The sequence below is a fragment of the Cryptomeria japonica genome, chromosome 6 (assembly GCF_030272615.1).
Source record: "Cryptomeria japonica chromosome 6, Sugi_1.0, whole genome shotgun sequence".
NCBI lineage: Eukaryota > Viridiplantae > Streptophyta > Pinopsida > Cupressales > Cupressaceae > Cryptomeria > Cryptomeria japonica.
The window spans coordinates 313,591,934-313,608,717 of record NC_081410.1 but is presented as its reverse complement, the minus strand read 5'-3'; the positions used below and the strand labels follow the sequence as shown (position 1 = coordinate 313,608,717).

Sequence of the window (16,784 nt, the reverse complement as noted above, 5' to 3'; positions counted from 1 at the left end):
TCCCCACTCTCATATTGGTGACAAAACTCTTGAAGAAGTCTTTACTGGAATTAAACTTGATATTAGCCATCTCAAAATATTTGGATGTCCTGTTTATATTCATGTACCTAAGGAGAAAAGAACTAAACTAGAACCTATTGGGCAGAAAGGGATTTTTGTAGGATATAGTGAAACATCTAAAGCCTACCGAATATTCATCCCTGGACAAAGACAAATAGATCTAAGCAGAGATGTCATATTTGAAGAAGATGTAGCCATTAACAAAACAAGCAGTTCCATCACACCTGAGATCCCAACTAGTTCCATGAATTTGGGAGAAGATTCTCTTTCTGAAACTCAGAGGGAGCATCCTAAGGAAAACACATTGGAACATGAGAACACTACAACAGAGAATCCCAGGCAAAGACCACTATGGGCCACCAAAACAGTACAGGAAGCAAAATCCTATGCAGCACCTAGAGGAACATTTAGAGAAAGCAAAAGACCTTCAAAATTTTCTAGCTATGTTACTCTAATGACACATCTCATAAATGCTGAACCCTCAAGTGCCGGAGAGGCTCTTAAACAACAAGTATGGAAGGATACCATGATAGAGGAATACCAATCTATCTTAAAGAATGATGTATGGAAAATTGTGCCTAGACCTAAAAGAAAATCAGTTGTATCTTCTAAATGGCTCTTTAAAATCAAGCATGCTGTTGATGGTAGTATAGAAAAACATAAGGCAAGATTTGTTGCTCGAGGCTTCTCACAGAAGGAAGGAATTGACTATGAAGAAACATTTGCAACTATTGCACGATACACTTCTGTCAGAACAATCTTGGCTATAGCAGCATCTAAAGGATGGAAAGTTCATCAAATGGACGTAAAAACTGCATTTTTGAATGGAACAATTGAAGAAGAAGTATATCTAGAGCAACCTAAGGGATTTGAGGTAAATAATGCAAAAACACATGTATGCAAGTTAGAGAAAGCACTGTATGGGTTAAAACAGGCTCCCAGAGCATGGTATGAAAGAATTGACAGTTACTTATTAGGGATAGGTTTCACTAAGAACATTGCTTATCCAAATCTGTATTTCAAAACAATCAAAGGTGAAATGTTGATACTGATATTATATGTAGATGACTTATTAATTACAGGCGAAGATCATCTCATTGCAAAATGCAAACAGGAACTAGCTTCAGAGTTTGAGATGAAGGATTTAGGTCTACTCCATTATTTCCTTGGATTAGAAGTATGGCAAAGATCAGATGGTATTTATCTAAATCAAGGTAAATACACCATTGACATTCTGAAGAGATTTGGAATGATGAATTGCAAGCCAATGTCATCTCCTATGGAAACAAACCTTCATAAACTAAAAGAAGCTATAGCAGATTCCAAATTTGCAGATCCAACATTATACATACATATTATTGGATCACTAATGTACCAGACCTGATATATGTTATGCAGTAAATGCACTCAGTTAGCACATGGTTGAACCCAAAGAAATATATTTGGTTGCAGTAAAGCATATATTGAGATATCGACAAGGTACCTTGGACTATGGACTTCATTATGAACACACTGCATTGAACTTACATGGATACTTTGATTCAGACTGGGCTGGAAGCGTGATAGACAGGAAGAGCACTTTAGGATGCTGTTTCAGCTTAGGATCAGCTATGGTATCTTGGATCAGCAAAAAACAATCATCTGTAGCTCAAGGCTCCACAAAAGCTGAATATATAGCTGCATCCATGGTAGCTAAGGAAACCGTATGGTTGAGGAAATTGATAGTAGGACTGTTTGGTGAAAGTCTGAAGCCTACAATCATTCATTGTGACAATCAGAGCTGCATTAAACTTTCAGCGAATCTATATTTCCATGATAGATCCAAGCGCATTGAGATCCCATATCACTATGTGAGAGATATGACAGAGAGAAAGGTAATAAGATTGGAATATGTCAATACAGGAGATCAGACAGCTGACATTCTCACCAAACCCCTAGCAAGAGTGAAAATTGATCACTTCAGGAGGTATCTTGGTATGTTTAAAATGTAATTGATACATATAAAGATGTTTAAAATTATGTAAACTTCTTGTTCATATAATTAAGTATATGAAGTATGTAACCTTTCCCTGTGTACATTTCTAAAGGATGACGATTCTTTAGTTAATGAACACTTGTATTTAAACATTGTAAGGTGATGATCTTATAAATGTTTGGAAGATCATATAAACTGAAAATCAGACAATTTGAATATCAGTAATATGATAAGTTATGGTAGACATTATGTAAGCGGATTAATGTCAGTGCACATACTATAACAGGGATATCAAATTGAGTATATTCTTAGTATTGCAGGCTGATACTTAAACAGGGATATCAAAGTGAGTATATCCTAGTATCACAGGCTGATGCTTAAACTTGGATATCAAAGTGAGTATATCCTTAGTATCACACATTGATACTTCACACCTAGGTGATGTGATTCTCATGAGATTAGTGATGAGCTCAATTAAAGTTTTAGGCCTATACTCCTAAGACTAAGAGGGAGTGTTAAATTATAGTCTCAGTCGTAACACTCAGAAAACTAAATCTGTTTCTCTAATTGTATCAGCGCACAAAATACTAATTTTGTTATTTACGATTTAATTAAGATTGGAATTTAGTTAGTGTTAACTAACAAATTAGTTTTGCAAACATTTAGTTTGGTTAAAGTAATGAACACTGGTGTAGAGGATCGTGGCTCCACACAGGGGTCACAACCCTACGTGGTTCCACATAGGATCGCGACCCCCTGTGGGGGCACAATTCCATGAAGATAATCGCATATATACGCCATCCTCCCTATTGAACTTGGTGTTCGAATTGAATAACAAAACAGATAGAGATCGGTGACCTATATATACATTTGCCTTCGTATCTACAGAGGCAAATTGATAAGAGACATAATCAATTGTCATTTCTTTGATCTGACCCTAACATACCAGATTTTGAAGCCACAACAAATCTGATTGCACAGAAACAATAACACTCTATTTTACATTTACACACTTTTAAATCACTTAAATTGAGGGTCATGGCCCCATTGTGTATAAAGTGACTTTATAACTTTATAATTGCACCAAGTAAATAATTATTAATAAAGTAATCACTTTATTAATAATTAATATAACATATCTCCACAAATGATCATTATCTCTCCATTCCTTCTAAACTTGGGAGTTAACCATTATGTCCACTACGCATCCAATTGGCTTACTAAAAATAGTAAGGGTCCTCTCTATCAACCACTGATTTACCATAAATAGTAAATCTCTCATTATTTGATTAAACTAGCTGTGTAAGGGATCAACACTGCAATCATAGCTCGTCCAGGTGCCCTACTATAAATAAAAACCATGACTTTCCTGAAATGATGACTTACTATAATTAGTAAGTGTACCAAATTGAGTCCAACGAAGGCCAAACTTGTACCCATACTAAGCTCTGAGAGAAATAACACACCGATCTCTATCAATTGGGACCCTTTAACAATCTGAGTTAATCTACGAGGGCCAATGATAGGCTAACCAATTATAAAATGAGAGCGGCTAAAAAGGGGACATTACGGTCCGCCCTCCTTGAAATTGCTTGTCCCCAAGCAATATCAACAACAAAGAACACACCACTCCACCAGGATCCCAAGGGAAGTGTCGTGTAATGTACCTCATGCCACCAACCATCTTCCGCTGGTCAACACCGATCCCAACTTCACCATACCCGTAGTGCTGAAGCCAACCAACATGACCCACCCAAACTGCAATGCTTACTCTGTCGCCACCTGGGTCCCAATGCAACCTAGACTCATATCCTTCTGTACTGTGGAGATAAGAACTCCTGAAGGTCTCTGTATCACAACCACTATCTCCATCCTCTACTAAACGGCCATGGATGTGCTGACTCTGCAAGTAGTCCCGCACCAACTTGCAGCTACTGATTCCATCTACTAACGATGGTGAATACCCATCCCACCAAGGATGGTATAATCTCAGAGCCAATCCACACCGATGCATCATCAAGTCCTCCATATGTGGATCAAAAGAAAAATGATGAGCACACCTCACTGTGTAGTTAGGGTAGAAAGCTCCAACCTCTGTCAATGGCTCATCACTAACAACTCTAGAATCAGGAGGTGCCTCTAATCTTTGATCCCGAACAACTAATTGGGTAGGGGCTCTGGTAACCCTCTCTGCAAACCCAACCACAAAATCTCTACGAGGAAGCATTGTAGTCAGAGTATCTACAATCGCTCCCACCAAATGTTGAATGCTGCATGAACCTCTGATGAGAGTATCCTTAGTGACTCCAAACTGCCCCTCTTGAAACTCTGGACTCTCAAGTAGGTACTCAATAAATGAATCCGTGCAGTAAAAACAATGAGGCAGAATTAACCTTTTTTTCAGCAACCTTAAGCTGACCACACTGACTCTGCAACATAACAAGCTGGCGTCCAAAATTAGCTGCATGGGATGAAGTAACAGATTTGTTTCCAGAAGAGAGAAACAAATCTACATGAGAGCCATACTCCCAACTAGATGACACTCTGTGAGTTCCCAGTGAAGATGATGGAGTAACATTGTGAACTAACACACAACTCGTCGGAGAATCCACCACTGCCACACAAGGGCTATCAACAAAATGACCAGCATCATCTATCATACCACTAACCTCGGGAGAACCTGATGCAACAAGTGGTTCTTTGTTGCTCTCAACCAAAATACTCATCCCATCCGAGACTACTGCACTTGTATTTGTGACGTATGTAGCCACATCCTCAACACATCCATCACCGCAACTCGTCAATATAAGATCATCACCAACTGCCATTGTAGGAAACTGTACTATATTTGTTACTTGTGAAGATTGTGCCAAACTCAACTCCACGGTAAGCTCCTCTATCCATAACTGTGACTTGTGAAGGGCCAACTTAGCGCTCTTCAATGAGCCCATAGTTACCTTAAGCTCATGAGTGAGCTCATCAACCTCCTCTTCCTTTCCCTTCAAAGCATCATAACAGATACCATCCCACTCGAGAAGATAATCTCTGTTCGCAAGTAGCTGTAGGTAATTTTGCTTCATTATTCCAATTGCTTCTCGAAGTGTATGAAACTCTGTAAGGGAAAGACCACTATCATGGTGCTCATCTGTTACAGGAGGACTCCAACTATAAGTTGCTAATATCTGACGAGCTACATCAAAAAGCTCAATGGTTGTGGCCATCATATTGTCATTCCCCTTCAGTTACCAAATCAAATGATGAGGACTCTGAAACTTATGACTCCCATGCAAGTGTTCTGACCCAAAATCTGCATTGTGATATGAGGCTATATCCACACCACTCACCTCATGGTAAGCAACATTGTGTGTGCAATCATCAACGCACACATCAACAACTAAGGTACTGCTGCTATGTACCTCATAGGATGGCTCAAAAGACACTGAAGAAACTACTGATTTGACAAAGTCTTCGCACAGTTCCTCTTCCACAGTAGTTGCATGTTCATCCAAAACCAAGTCCAGGGACTCATTGCCAACCAAAGAATTTTCTGATTTATTTTCCAAGGTCTGACTTGCAAAATCAGATTCATCATGACATGAATCTACATCACCAATCTTATTTTTCGCATCCAAATCTTGAGTACCTTCATGTGGCAACGAACTAGAAGCATGTTCCTTAATTGAAATGGCTGCTACCTCATGCTAATGCAAAGAATTCTGACTGTTGCTACAAAAATCAGAACTGTTAGAGCTTGTATCCTCTGCACATTCCTCATCTTTGACACTTCCAATTTGCTTGCCAATATTTGTAGATCCTTCCTCAGCATTTTTCCTCATGTACCTCCACATCTACATCATGATTATGCTCAATATTTTGGCTGCAGTTGCAAAAATCAGAATTATTGTCTTACCTTTGTGTCATGTTTTCAACATCTCAAAGGACTTCCTCATTCCTGGATGCATGTTTTGTATTGTTAAAATCATTTGCATTAGTGTTTGTTTTCCTTTCTTTTGCAAACAAAGGATCCAAGATCTCATGATGTTGTATAACCCTCGTTAAATTCTTATCATAGTTTTGATAAGCCTGCATGAATTCTACCATAAGTTCCTCTATGGACTTCGTCTTTCCCATGATTGAAATAATGCAAGAGTGCTGGTCACTCAAATGTCAACCATGTGAGCTCAATGATTTCCAACCGTAGTAGGACGGCAGCAAAACGCTCTGATACCACTAAGGTGCCTTGCCAGAATCTGATTGTTGCTTATTTGGTACCTTGATGTTCTTCAATTCATACAACTCATGAAGTAGTGTCATCACACGACCAACCAATCCACTTTGGTAACCCTTTCACATGAAACCGAACCATCCAATTGTTTCCTTCGAGTGCACTCCACAATTCTATGCAGTGATGCGGAACTATATTTGGCGAAAGGATTGATCAAATGCCGGTTGTGAGCTTCAAATTATTTGTTTTCTGCCTTTAGGGTTGCTCTCTCTTCTCAATCTTTTGAGACCCTTTTGATAGCACTATGTGTTGTGAATTGCAACATGTTAATGTCCCCTTGTTTATTTGAAGGCTCCAAATTGGTTTGGATGACTAAAATCTGTAGCCTTCACCTCTTGTACATTCCTGTCCTCTAGTGGAGTGGTTGTCTCAGCAACAATATTACTCTCATCATTCTTTTTAAATTTTGTTTCTCTCTTTATCTTTTGATTTCATCTTTTTCAATCATGGTAGAGACGACAACCAATTTGTGGGGTAATTGTTCTTTTCCTCACGAAATATGTCTTAACCAGCTCAGGAGCATTATCAACTAGTTTTTCAGAGTCTTCAGCGATGGTTGGAATTTCTTCAGCAGGTCGAGTTAGTGGTGGCTGAATAGGTCGAATGAATGATAGGAAAGAAGATTATGGTCACTGGTGGTGACACGGAAGAAGAAGATGCATCTTCTGATTGAGAAGAACTTGATTAACAAGCATAAAAAGCTGGGGCAACTAAAAGGAATACGAGGAGAAATGGATATAGGAACATGAAAAAACAAGAGGAGGTGGAGTAAGATTAAGTTGCACTTGTGGAGGAGGTCTTGCACTCTTCTTTCTGACCGACCTGATCTTGCTGAGTTAAGGCAATCATTTATCTTGAAAGAGCCCTTCAATTTCTTTCTTCTCTCCTCTTTGTCCCAGCCACTACCACCTGTGGTATCACATTTGTCATCATTGGTACATGTGAACATGAGGCTGTCTGTTTTTCTTGAGTATCCTATGGCTGATTTGAGGGTTTAGACTCATTCCCTTTTCTGTCCCGAAGGACTGTTACAACAAGTTTTCTCGTGAGGAAACAATTTGTTCCATCTTGCTGCTTTTTCCATACTATTAGCTAGAGTACATTCCGTTATTGCCCAAACTATTGGTGGCAGGGGCATGTGATCCAATTATGCTTTTACAAAGCATGGTGACAACGTTTTTCTCTCGAATCAGCCAATCCAGCTGGATGCTCTTTGTATAATTGGAGGATAATTGCGGTAGTGCTATACCACTATTCTTTCTTCTTATGGCCTTAGAGTCATCCGCATAGATTGCTAAATAGGCTTCATGATCATTTAGGTGGGCAAATTTAGAACCAAGTCTCTAAAACATGAGACCCTAGTGTGCCATATATTATTCTTTTATCATAGAATTTGGAGTTGAAATTAGAATTTTCTCCTTAAATGCTTTTTGCATCTTGGGTTGTAGAGCACTTGTATGCACCAATGTGAATTGGAAACTTAACTCCCAACTTATGCTGGCCTCTACAAATAAAATGTACCTTCACCAATTTTTGGTAGTACTCTAACAAGATCGTTTGGTGACTAGTGGACTGGGCAAGTTTATAATGATATGAGTTGAACCTACATGCTCAGATAATGGTGATTGTGGGGAATTGGATAAAACAATTAAACCATGTTGAAATTATGGCCCTTACATGATTTGTTATCTCAACATGGGTTTGATTCCTCGAGCTCCTAATTGTAAGCATAAAAATTGTGTCATTTACTCTTTTGTAGTGTTTCACTTCATGCTTTTGTTGGTTGAAAATTTTGTACACTTGGGGGATGTGCAAAATTGTGGTTTCAGCCACAGTGTGTGAGTATGATACTCTCCTAATTTAGGGAAGGCTCCCTCTATCTACTAACTAAACTAATCTAATATGGGTGAGACAACAGTCTTTCTTCTTTTTTCAAGAAAAGCTATACTCTTTTCTCTTCACAGAAAAGTAATAGCAATTGGAAATAAATAACAGCAAATACAAAAATGAGATTTTTTTGTAGGATTTTTGGAACATAAAGGGAAGCAAACTTTCCATGAAGGCACAAAGACCTCCGTCATTTCCTCGAGACGGGAAAACAGAAATGAAAGCACAAAGTCTTCAACACTTTTGGTGTCATATCAACCTTCTCAAAATGATAATAACGTACAACACACAACAGCTCAAAGTCTGTCTATATGATGCACCTCTTATGCACAAACATAGAAAATAAAAGCAGCACAAAGTCTGCAAGTTACCCCCTTTGCTTGAGCTTTCTACACTAGCTTCGAACGTGATAAACAGTTCAAAGTCTGCAAGACCAAGTCTGAAAACCATACCCAAAATTCCAAACACAATAAGCAAGTCAAAGTTTGCAAGATTGCATTTAAATCCCTCTTGAACAATAGAACAAAGATCACAATCAGCTTCAGAAAATGTCGTCACATAACAACTTGAATTGGCACAAAGTCTCAACATAACTTGTCTCTTTATTGAAAACAATTTTGTTGTTGTGTAGCTAGGTCGGATCCCTTCTAGGGCCGACCTAGTGCACAAAATGCCAAGTGGCCTGTTGGCCTTGGCATTTGGATATCTCTGTTGTATGAGTCTAATTTTGGGCAGGCCCTATTTGGGCGAACCACTTGTGTGTAACTTGTGATTAAGATAAATGTATCATGCAACTAAGGGAGAGTCATTTGTAACTTGTAATATATAGGTCTGACCCTATCCTTGGCGCCAAAAGTATATGACTGACTTGAGGTCTATTAGGAGGTATTGATTCATATATATGCAAGGTCATGATTGCATTAATAGCAATGAATTTAACAACATGAAGGTCATGTATTGTGCTCGGGGGGGGGGGGGGGGGGGTGGATAAGAGTTTTATTGTCTATGGTTGGGAAGTCAACAAATCTGATGTTTGCTTGTGGTTAACAAGCACTACCATAAAATCAACATGGTATTAGAGCGGGTTCCTTCTATAGAGCCTAACCGTTTGAAGGTAGGTCCTGTGTTTTTTAGGGTGTTCAATACACTCAAGCGAATTATTTCTCTAATCAACGATTTCATCTAAGCATCCAGTGAATGCTTCTAAGAAGTTAGCGAATCCTTCTAAGAGGTCAACGAACTCTTCTTGAAGTCAGCGAACATCATTTGAAGGATTGGGACCTGGTTTTAAGAGGCAGCGATCATCATTGGAAGATCAACATTATTCACTTGAAGGGCAGCGAACAACAAAATCCATCCTACTGTGGTAGCTGACCAAAGACACGACCTATGGCGTGCTGAGGCGTTGCCTCACGGGCCAGTCTCACTTCGTACAAGACGTGGTGATCTCATCAGATGGGCAGTTTGCTCTGTCAGGGTTGTGGGACGGTGAGTTGAGGCTCTGGGATCTCAACACTAGCCCCACCACACGACGCTTCGTGGGGCACTCCAAGGATGTCCTCAGTGTGGGATTCTCCACCCTCTGTGAGTAGGCATGGTGAGCCCACCTTCTGCGAGTAGGTATGGTGGGTATCATGGAAGAAATTTCATGATGTGCTTGTTCACCCTCTGGAGTAGCTATGGTGAACGTATTATTCATGGGAGTAGCCATGGTGGTAGTCACTATGTGACTTGGTTATTCAGAAGGAATCCTCCCTAGCTAAGAGGGAGTGTTGTTGTGTAGCTAGGTCGGATCCCTTCTAGGGCCAACCTAGTGCACAAAATGCCAAGTGGCCTGTTGGCCTTGGCATTTGGATATCTCAGTTGTATGAGTCTAATTCGGGGCAGGCCCTATTTGGGCAAACCACTTGTGTGTAAGTTGTGATTAAGTTAAATGTATCTTGCAACTAAGGGAGACTCATATTTAACTTGTAATATATAGGTCTAACCCTATCCTTGGCGCCAAAAGTATATGGCTGACTTGAGGTCTATTAGGAGGTATTGATTCATATATATGCAAGGTCATGATTGCATCAATAGCAATGAATTTAACAACATGAAGGTCATGTACTGTGCTCGGGGGTGACGATAAGAGTTTTATCATCTATGGTTGGGAAGGCAACAAATCTGATGTTTGCCTGTGGTTAACGAGCACTACCATAAAATCAACAAATTTGATTTACATCTAAGCTCAAAGTCTTAGAGTGCACATACAAACTGATAGAATTTTGTTGCATTGCCAAAAGATAAAAAAGTACAATAGATCCCCTCAAGTATTTATAGGAGAGGAGGCTTGAAAAAAAGGTGGGAGGATCCTAACTAACTTGAGAAATTCTCTCAACCACCATAACTTATTCCAACTACAGTCCTAATCTAACTCAACTTGTAGTTGCGTTACATGTAATTACAAAAATGCAAGTAAAAGTGACAGTTGCAATTACAAAACTTTTTTTTTTTACATGTAACTTGTGAAAACAAAATTACAAATGCATAATTGAAATTATTCTGTGTCCGAAGACACGACTCTAACTACATCATCTTTTGTTTGTGACGATCTTCATGCTGCTACAAGATGTTAGAACTTGAAGTATTCTGGATCGGTGAAGACATCTCGAATCGAAACAAGAACTTGCACCCTTGATAGTATTTATGTCTTTCGCCAACGAACTTCAATCTTATTTTCTTGCTTGGGATAGTACCATTCATTTAGAAGGGAAAGGGCTGCCTTCCTCTTTTCATGTCATGTCCATCTCTGTCTTGAAAGCATTCTATAATTTGCATCCATGAATTGTTGTTGTATCTCTTCTTTTTATCATCCTCCAATCTTGAAATCTGCTTGCAAAATAACGCCCATGCCTTAATTTATTGATTTGGTAGGTTGTGTGTGCAAACATGACTGACATAGGAAGGGATAAATTGATGCAAAAATGGGCTCACAAGTGAATTTCAGGTTCTGGAAATTGCATTACTTGCGTAGAAAAACACGAGCATTAACTTGCAATTGTGGAGAACAAAGATGCAACTTCATATGTGTAATGGGTATCCACAAGTTTGCACTTGTAATTGGACCTTTAAGACTCATTTTCAAGTGTTTTTGAGTGTACTTAGGACCAATTTCGGGTTCTAGATGTCTCACTGCAAGTGAAGACACAACGGCAATCGGGTTTCAAAATTTTGACTACAAGTAGACTTTAAATGGAAAAAATGAATGAAGGTGAAATGAATGGATGAAATGGGCTTTCGATATGAGGGGAAAATGGAAAGAATGATACCAACCGGTAATGGCAAACTTGGAAAATGGGAAAAACACTTATTTGCAATCAGATTTTTAAAACCCGAAATCAAATGAATGGGAAAAATATGAAAGAGGGGAAAATCATGCAAATTTACAAATTGCATTCAAAGAACTTATCCATTTGGGAAGATCACTTAGAAACTCGAACTCTTGCTTGGTCAAGATGCCCTTCAAAGAGATGAAATAACTCTGAAAGAAACAATCTTCTCCTTAAAGAGAAGGCAAAATCAATATGTTGGAACCCTTGTGTGAACAAAGCAAACTCAGATTGAAACTTCATGCATAAAAAACGGCATGAAAGGAGGAACAAAAACTCCTTGAAATGATTTTGCAAACCCACGCCTGGAAAGAGGAAGACAAAACGCCTTGCAATGGAGATCAAATCGCCCCAACACGTGCTGCAAAAACGGTCATGAAGGGGAAAAACGTGGCTTCAAACCAGTAAAAAAGCCTCCCAAATAGGAAAAAATGTGGCCCATAAACCAGCAAAAGAGGAACAAGAAACATCACGCCTCCATCATTGAATGCATTTCTCCATAAAAATTAGATTCAAACCATGAAAATCGGATTCAAAGGAACAAAAATGCAGGTCGGGTTCTTGAGATGCAAATGCAAGTCAAAGATGCCTTTCAAGAGATGTAATCGGGTTTTCAAATCCCTTCTACAAGTTTTAATAACTTCACTTTTCTCACACTTAGGCGAATTCGGGTTTGTGAGAGGAAAGAACAAAAAGAGCTGTCAAAATAACTTGTAATAGGGAAATAAAATCCCCTTTACAAGTTTAAAGTGACTTACAGGACATAAAACATGTAATAGGGAAATAAAATCCCTATTACATCTAAAAATCACTTAAGTAGGAACTTTTAAAAGAAATTACAAGTTCTTTTTTAAACTTATAATTTTAAATTCACTTGCAATTTGTCCAAAAAGTTCCTACAATGACTTAAAAGACATAAACAGCAAGGGGGAAATAAAAAGTAAGTTACAAGTAACAAGTTTTGAATAAAATGCACTTGTAATTGTTTTAAAATTTCCCTACAACACTAAAACAAGAGAAAAATAAAACTTGCAGTCAAAGGAAAATTTCCCACCTGCACTCAGGAAGAAATAACCCAAAATTGAAGGAAAGACATAGCAAGTGAACTCCAAATGCGATGAAATTTGAAACGTGAATAGAGGATGAAGTGAAGATTAGTACAGTTCACCAAGGAGCAAAATTTTTGCCTTGGGAAGCGTGCCTTATAGTAAAATCGTCAACCTGCAGTGACTGCTCTGAAACCCGAAATTGTACAAAAAGCTAGGAAAATGAAGACCAAAAATCACCAAAACTTGGATAATGATGGCAAAGACACCCCCAAATGATTTGACACTAACAAATGTGAGTTTTGTACCTCATTAACGCGCCTTGGAGATAAAATCAACACATTTAAACCAAAATTTTGTAAGGGTTGCCACATTTTTGAAAATTCAAAAATGAGGACAACAACTTTCTCTAAACTCTAACTATAGATATTGCATGTAGAATAGTTGTTCTTCTCTTATCATGTTTAATCTTGCGAATTCCTTTGCTCATAGCAAGGCATAGATCAAATATGACACCATGTCAAAGCTATGTGTTTTGAAGAAATTACATGATTGTTGATGAATGCTGTCACACGTGAGCTTTACCTAATTAATGGCTGTGCCTTAAAAATCAATATTGATGATATAGAACATTCAACTCCTGAATTTTCTTGCCTCACGCTGTCTTGTTTCCTTGTACAACATGGAAATTATTATTCTTAGTTCATCTTTGAAATTGTTTCATCACACAACCTCTTTGGTCTCTTTGGTTTCAGTAACCATTCCTGCCCAACTGTTTGTAGCATTTTTCCAGGTTATTATTCCATATCTTTTCACATGTTTCTAAATCAGTCACCTTTTAACCTGAAAGGAATCTAGTTCAAGCTTGCACACTACTCGATCATAATTTTTCTGGTTTCTATTCTATCTGAATGATAATGATGAATAATGCCAAAACTAGCTTCTGACACTAGGAGACTAGAAAGAAGCCAGTCGAACCAAATGGCTGCCCGTTAGCCATTTTGCAAACCTGCTGCCTACAGTTATCATGTCATTGAGCTTCAAATTGAGAACATTTAGATGCCCAAGAAAATGTTTTGTTTCTGATGAAAGGATATTCAATGTTCATTTACCAAGTAATTTTGGCTCTACAACATGGTCTCAAAACTCCATTTATAAATGAGACCTTTGCTGGCTTTCTTTGTTTGTACACTGGAAATGCTACTTTAGGGTTTGAATAAGGGTGAAAAATCTTCATTCAAATGCTTGAATGATTGTAGATGCAAAATCCCTGTTTTATAGCTGCTGAAATGGCAATAGAGATGTCCTTCAACACTGGTGAACACCCCAAGTGCAATCAACAAATTCTGCACCAAACACTGAAATCCTAGCGCAAGGAGACTGCTAGAATATAGATTTCAGAACAGCAAAAGCGTAGCATGATAAAAATATTATCCAAACGCCCCAACAAAACTGAAAAGCGATCTGGAATCCGTAGGTTTTACAAACCAATACAAAACATTTGGAAAATTATCATCAGCCTTGTTGGCACCCTAGAAATGGTTGAAAAATAATGGAGCAAACTAACGGGAAACTGCTGTTGTATGCTAGGAATCCTTGTAGAAAGCTGCAAACACTAGCTTGTAATTCTGAAAGATGGTTGCCAATCCTCCTGCAATTGTTTCACAATTTTCTCACCTGAAGTACTTTAAATTAGAATGACATACTAAAACTGTTGATGCTGATTAATAAGGATGTGCACTTCTATAGCTTTTTTTGTGTGTTTTTCATGCTTTAATGGCGAAGGAACAAGAACATGCTTTAGAAGGCAAAATCATGTTTAATATGCCTTTTTTTAAAGTAGACTTGTCTTTGAAGGAACAAGTGTATACTTTTAACTTTTAAGTGTTGTATCATGATTTCTTGGTGAAAAGCACCGTGTCTCATACTAGTTGCCACTCAAATTTTTTCCCTTGACTCATGAGGCGTGCACTTCTGATGTTATTACCACCTGAATCTTTTCTTCAACTTTGGAAACTTGTTCTTGATATGCCTTTTACAGTAAAGTTTGGTTCGGTCTTTTGAAGCACACACTTGGCTACTCGTTGCCATCAAAACTTGTCTTCTCTTTGCCAAGTGAGCTCCTTCAATGTTGTTGTCACTAACAAAATGATCGAGTTTAGACAAACACATGTTTTGCTTCTCTCTGCATGCAATGTCCCCAAATTATAAATGCCTAAATATTGCCCTAGGTCACAAATTTTAATTAAACCAGAGCAGGGTTAGAGATACCTTTATTTCTATGAAGGTCCTGCAAACAAGTTAGGGATTTCTTTATAATTATAACTCATCAAAATAGATAACTTCATTTAGGAAGTAACAACATATTTATATACATATTAAAAGTGTAAGTTGAATTACAGATTGCTTAACATTATTTTGAGAGGGTTCAACCATTGGGGGGCTAAGATAGGATGACTCGATAGGGTGTCCTAGAGACCCTCTATCCCAGGAAGTAACAATATATTTATATACATGTTAAGAGTGTAAGTTCAATTACAGAGTACTTTAACATTATTTTGAAAGGGTTCAACCATTGGGGGGCTAAGATAGGATGACTCAATAGGGTTTCCTACAGACCCTCTATCCCAGGCCCAAGGGCAGACCTTGTCCCCCTTGGCCTCATGTGGCCCATGCCATTCATATGAGGTGGCATACCTGGTGAGGTGTCCTATCACCGTTCCTCTTGATCTTCTCACTTCTATCCTACTTCCTATGATTCAATATCTTTTAAGACAGACATTCACCATGATAGAGATCCTGAGGGCAGTTTACCATAGGGTGCCCAGAAAGTCCACTCTTCACAGACCCAAAGGCAGCACCCTTCATACCCCTTTTGCCTCATGGGACTCCCCGGTCATATACTATGAGGTTGCATGGCTGGAAGGTGACGCCAACACCGTTACCATACTGATAACCTCCTCATCCTCTATCATGGCTGAGAAGCACTCAGGTTATAAGAAGATATACACAAGTCTTCAGGTAAACGAGTTAACTACAGAATATCCATAATCAGATCTAGAAAATATATAAAATCTTATCAGTAGCATATAAATTGTCATAAATATGCAGGAGTAGATGTACAGTAACATTATGCTATGTTGAATAATCATAAGCAGCAGTAAATATCAATCTGAAGAATGCAGATATAAATGTAGTTACTATGTATGTAGATCATACCACAAAGCAGAATATATAATCGCACAACTCTGTGTCAATATCCCATGGATGCCTCTAATAATTGAGTTCCATTTCCCTTTTATATCTTTATTCTTGAAGGAGACACACCCCTTCAACATTTCTGCTCTTTGCAAGGGTTACACCTTTTCTTTACTAATTTTGTTAATAATTTATTTTAAATTAATTTAAATGCCTTTTTTATCTTGGAACCTTTATATTAATATTGCTGATGATACACTTTTAAGGGGCTGATGATACACTTTTAAGGGGCTGCGATCCAAATAGGGTTTGTCATAATATATTTTCTTTTGAGAGAATATGCGGTGGCCAGGCCTAGTAAGATATAATAAAGTCAGACAGGACAGCTTCTTACGTCAGAAATTGTCTCCTTTAGTATGAGGGTTTCCTTATGAAAGTGTACGGCTGGCAACTCAAGGAAATAGTGCACCAATCAATATTCATCTTGCACCAATTAATACCAATCTTTCATTTGAGTATATGTATTAATTTTATTTTTTTATTATACGGTTATAATTATAATATTTATTTATTTATTTTTAATATTATAATTTATTATTAAATGTCATATGAAAGGGACATTACACTGCAACTTGAAGTTTAGAAAATAAAATTTAAGGCATGCTCTTCAGCAGTTCTTGTTGCTTTTCGTATTACTTAGAAATTTTCTATTGTTTTTTTGAACTCAACCTTCTAAGCACACTCCTTTATTCATACTGCCACAGTTGTGCTTCTCAAAATATGTGCTTCAAGGGATCTTAACACATTTCTAAACACTTAACCACTTTTCAAACTTTTGGTAGGGAATGCATATGAAACCACTTGATGCTCACAACCTCAACTTTATATATTTTAAGGTTAGACAAACTCACGCCTTAGAATATAACTTCTTGATTGCATTTTGATACATCATTTTGACGAAT

At 38.0% G+C, this 16,784-nt stretch overlaps 1 protein-coding gene across 1 annotated transcript in view; it reads left to right on the top strand.

The window, feature by feature from the left end:
• LOC131043877 (stomatal closure-related actin-binding protein 1) overlaps positions 1-16,784 on the top strand; it is a 196,018-nt gene that overhangs the window by 32,753 nt on the left and 146,481 nt on the right. The gene's annotated exons all lie outside the window — the stretch shown is intronic.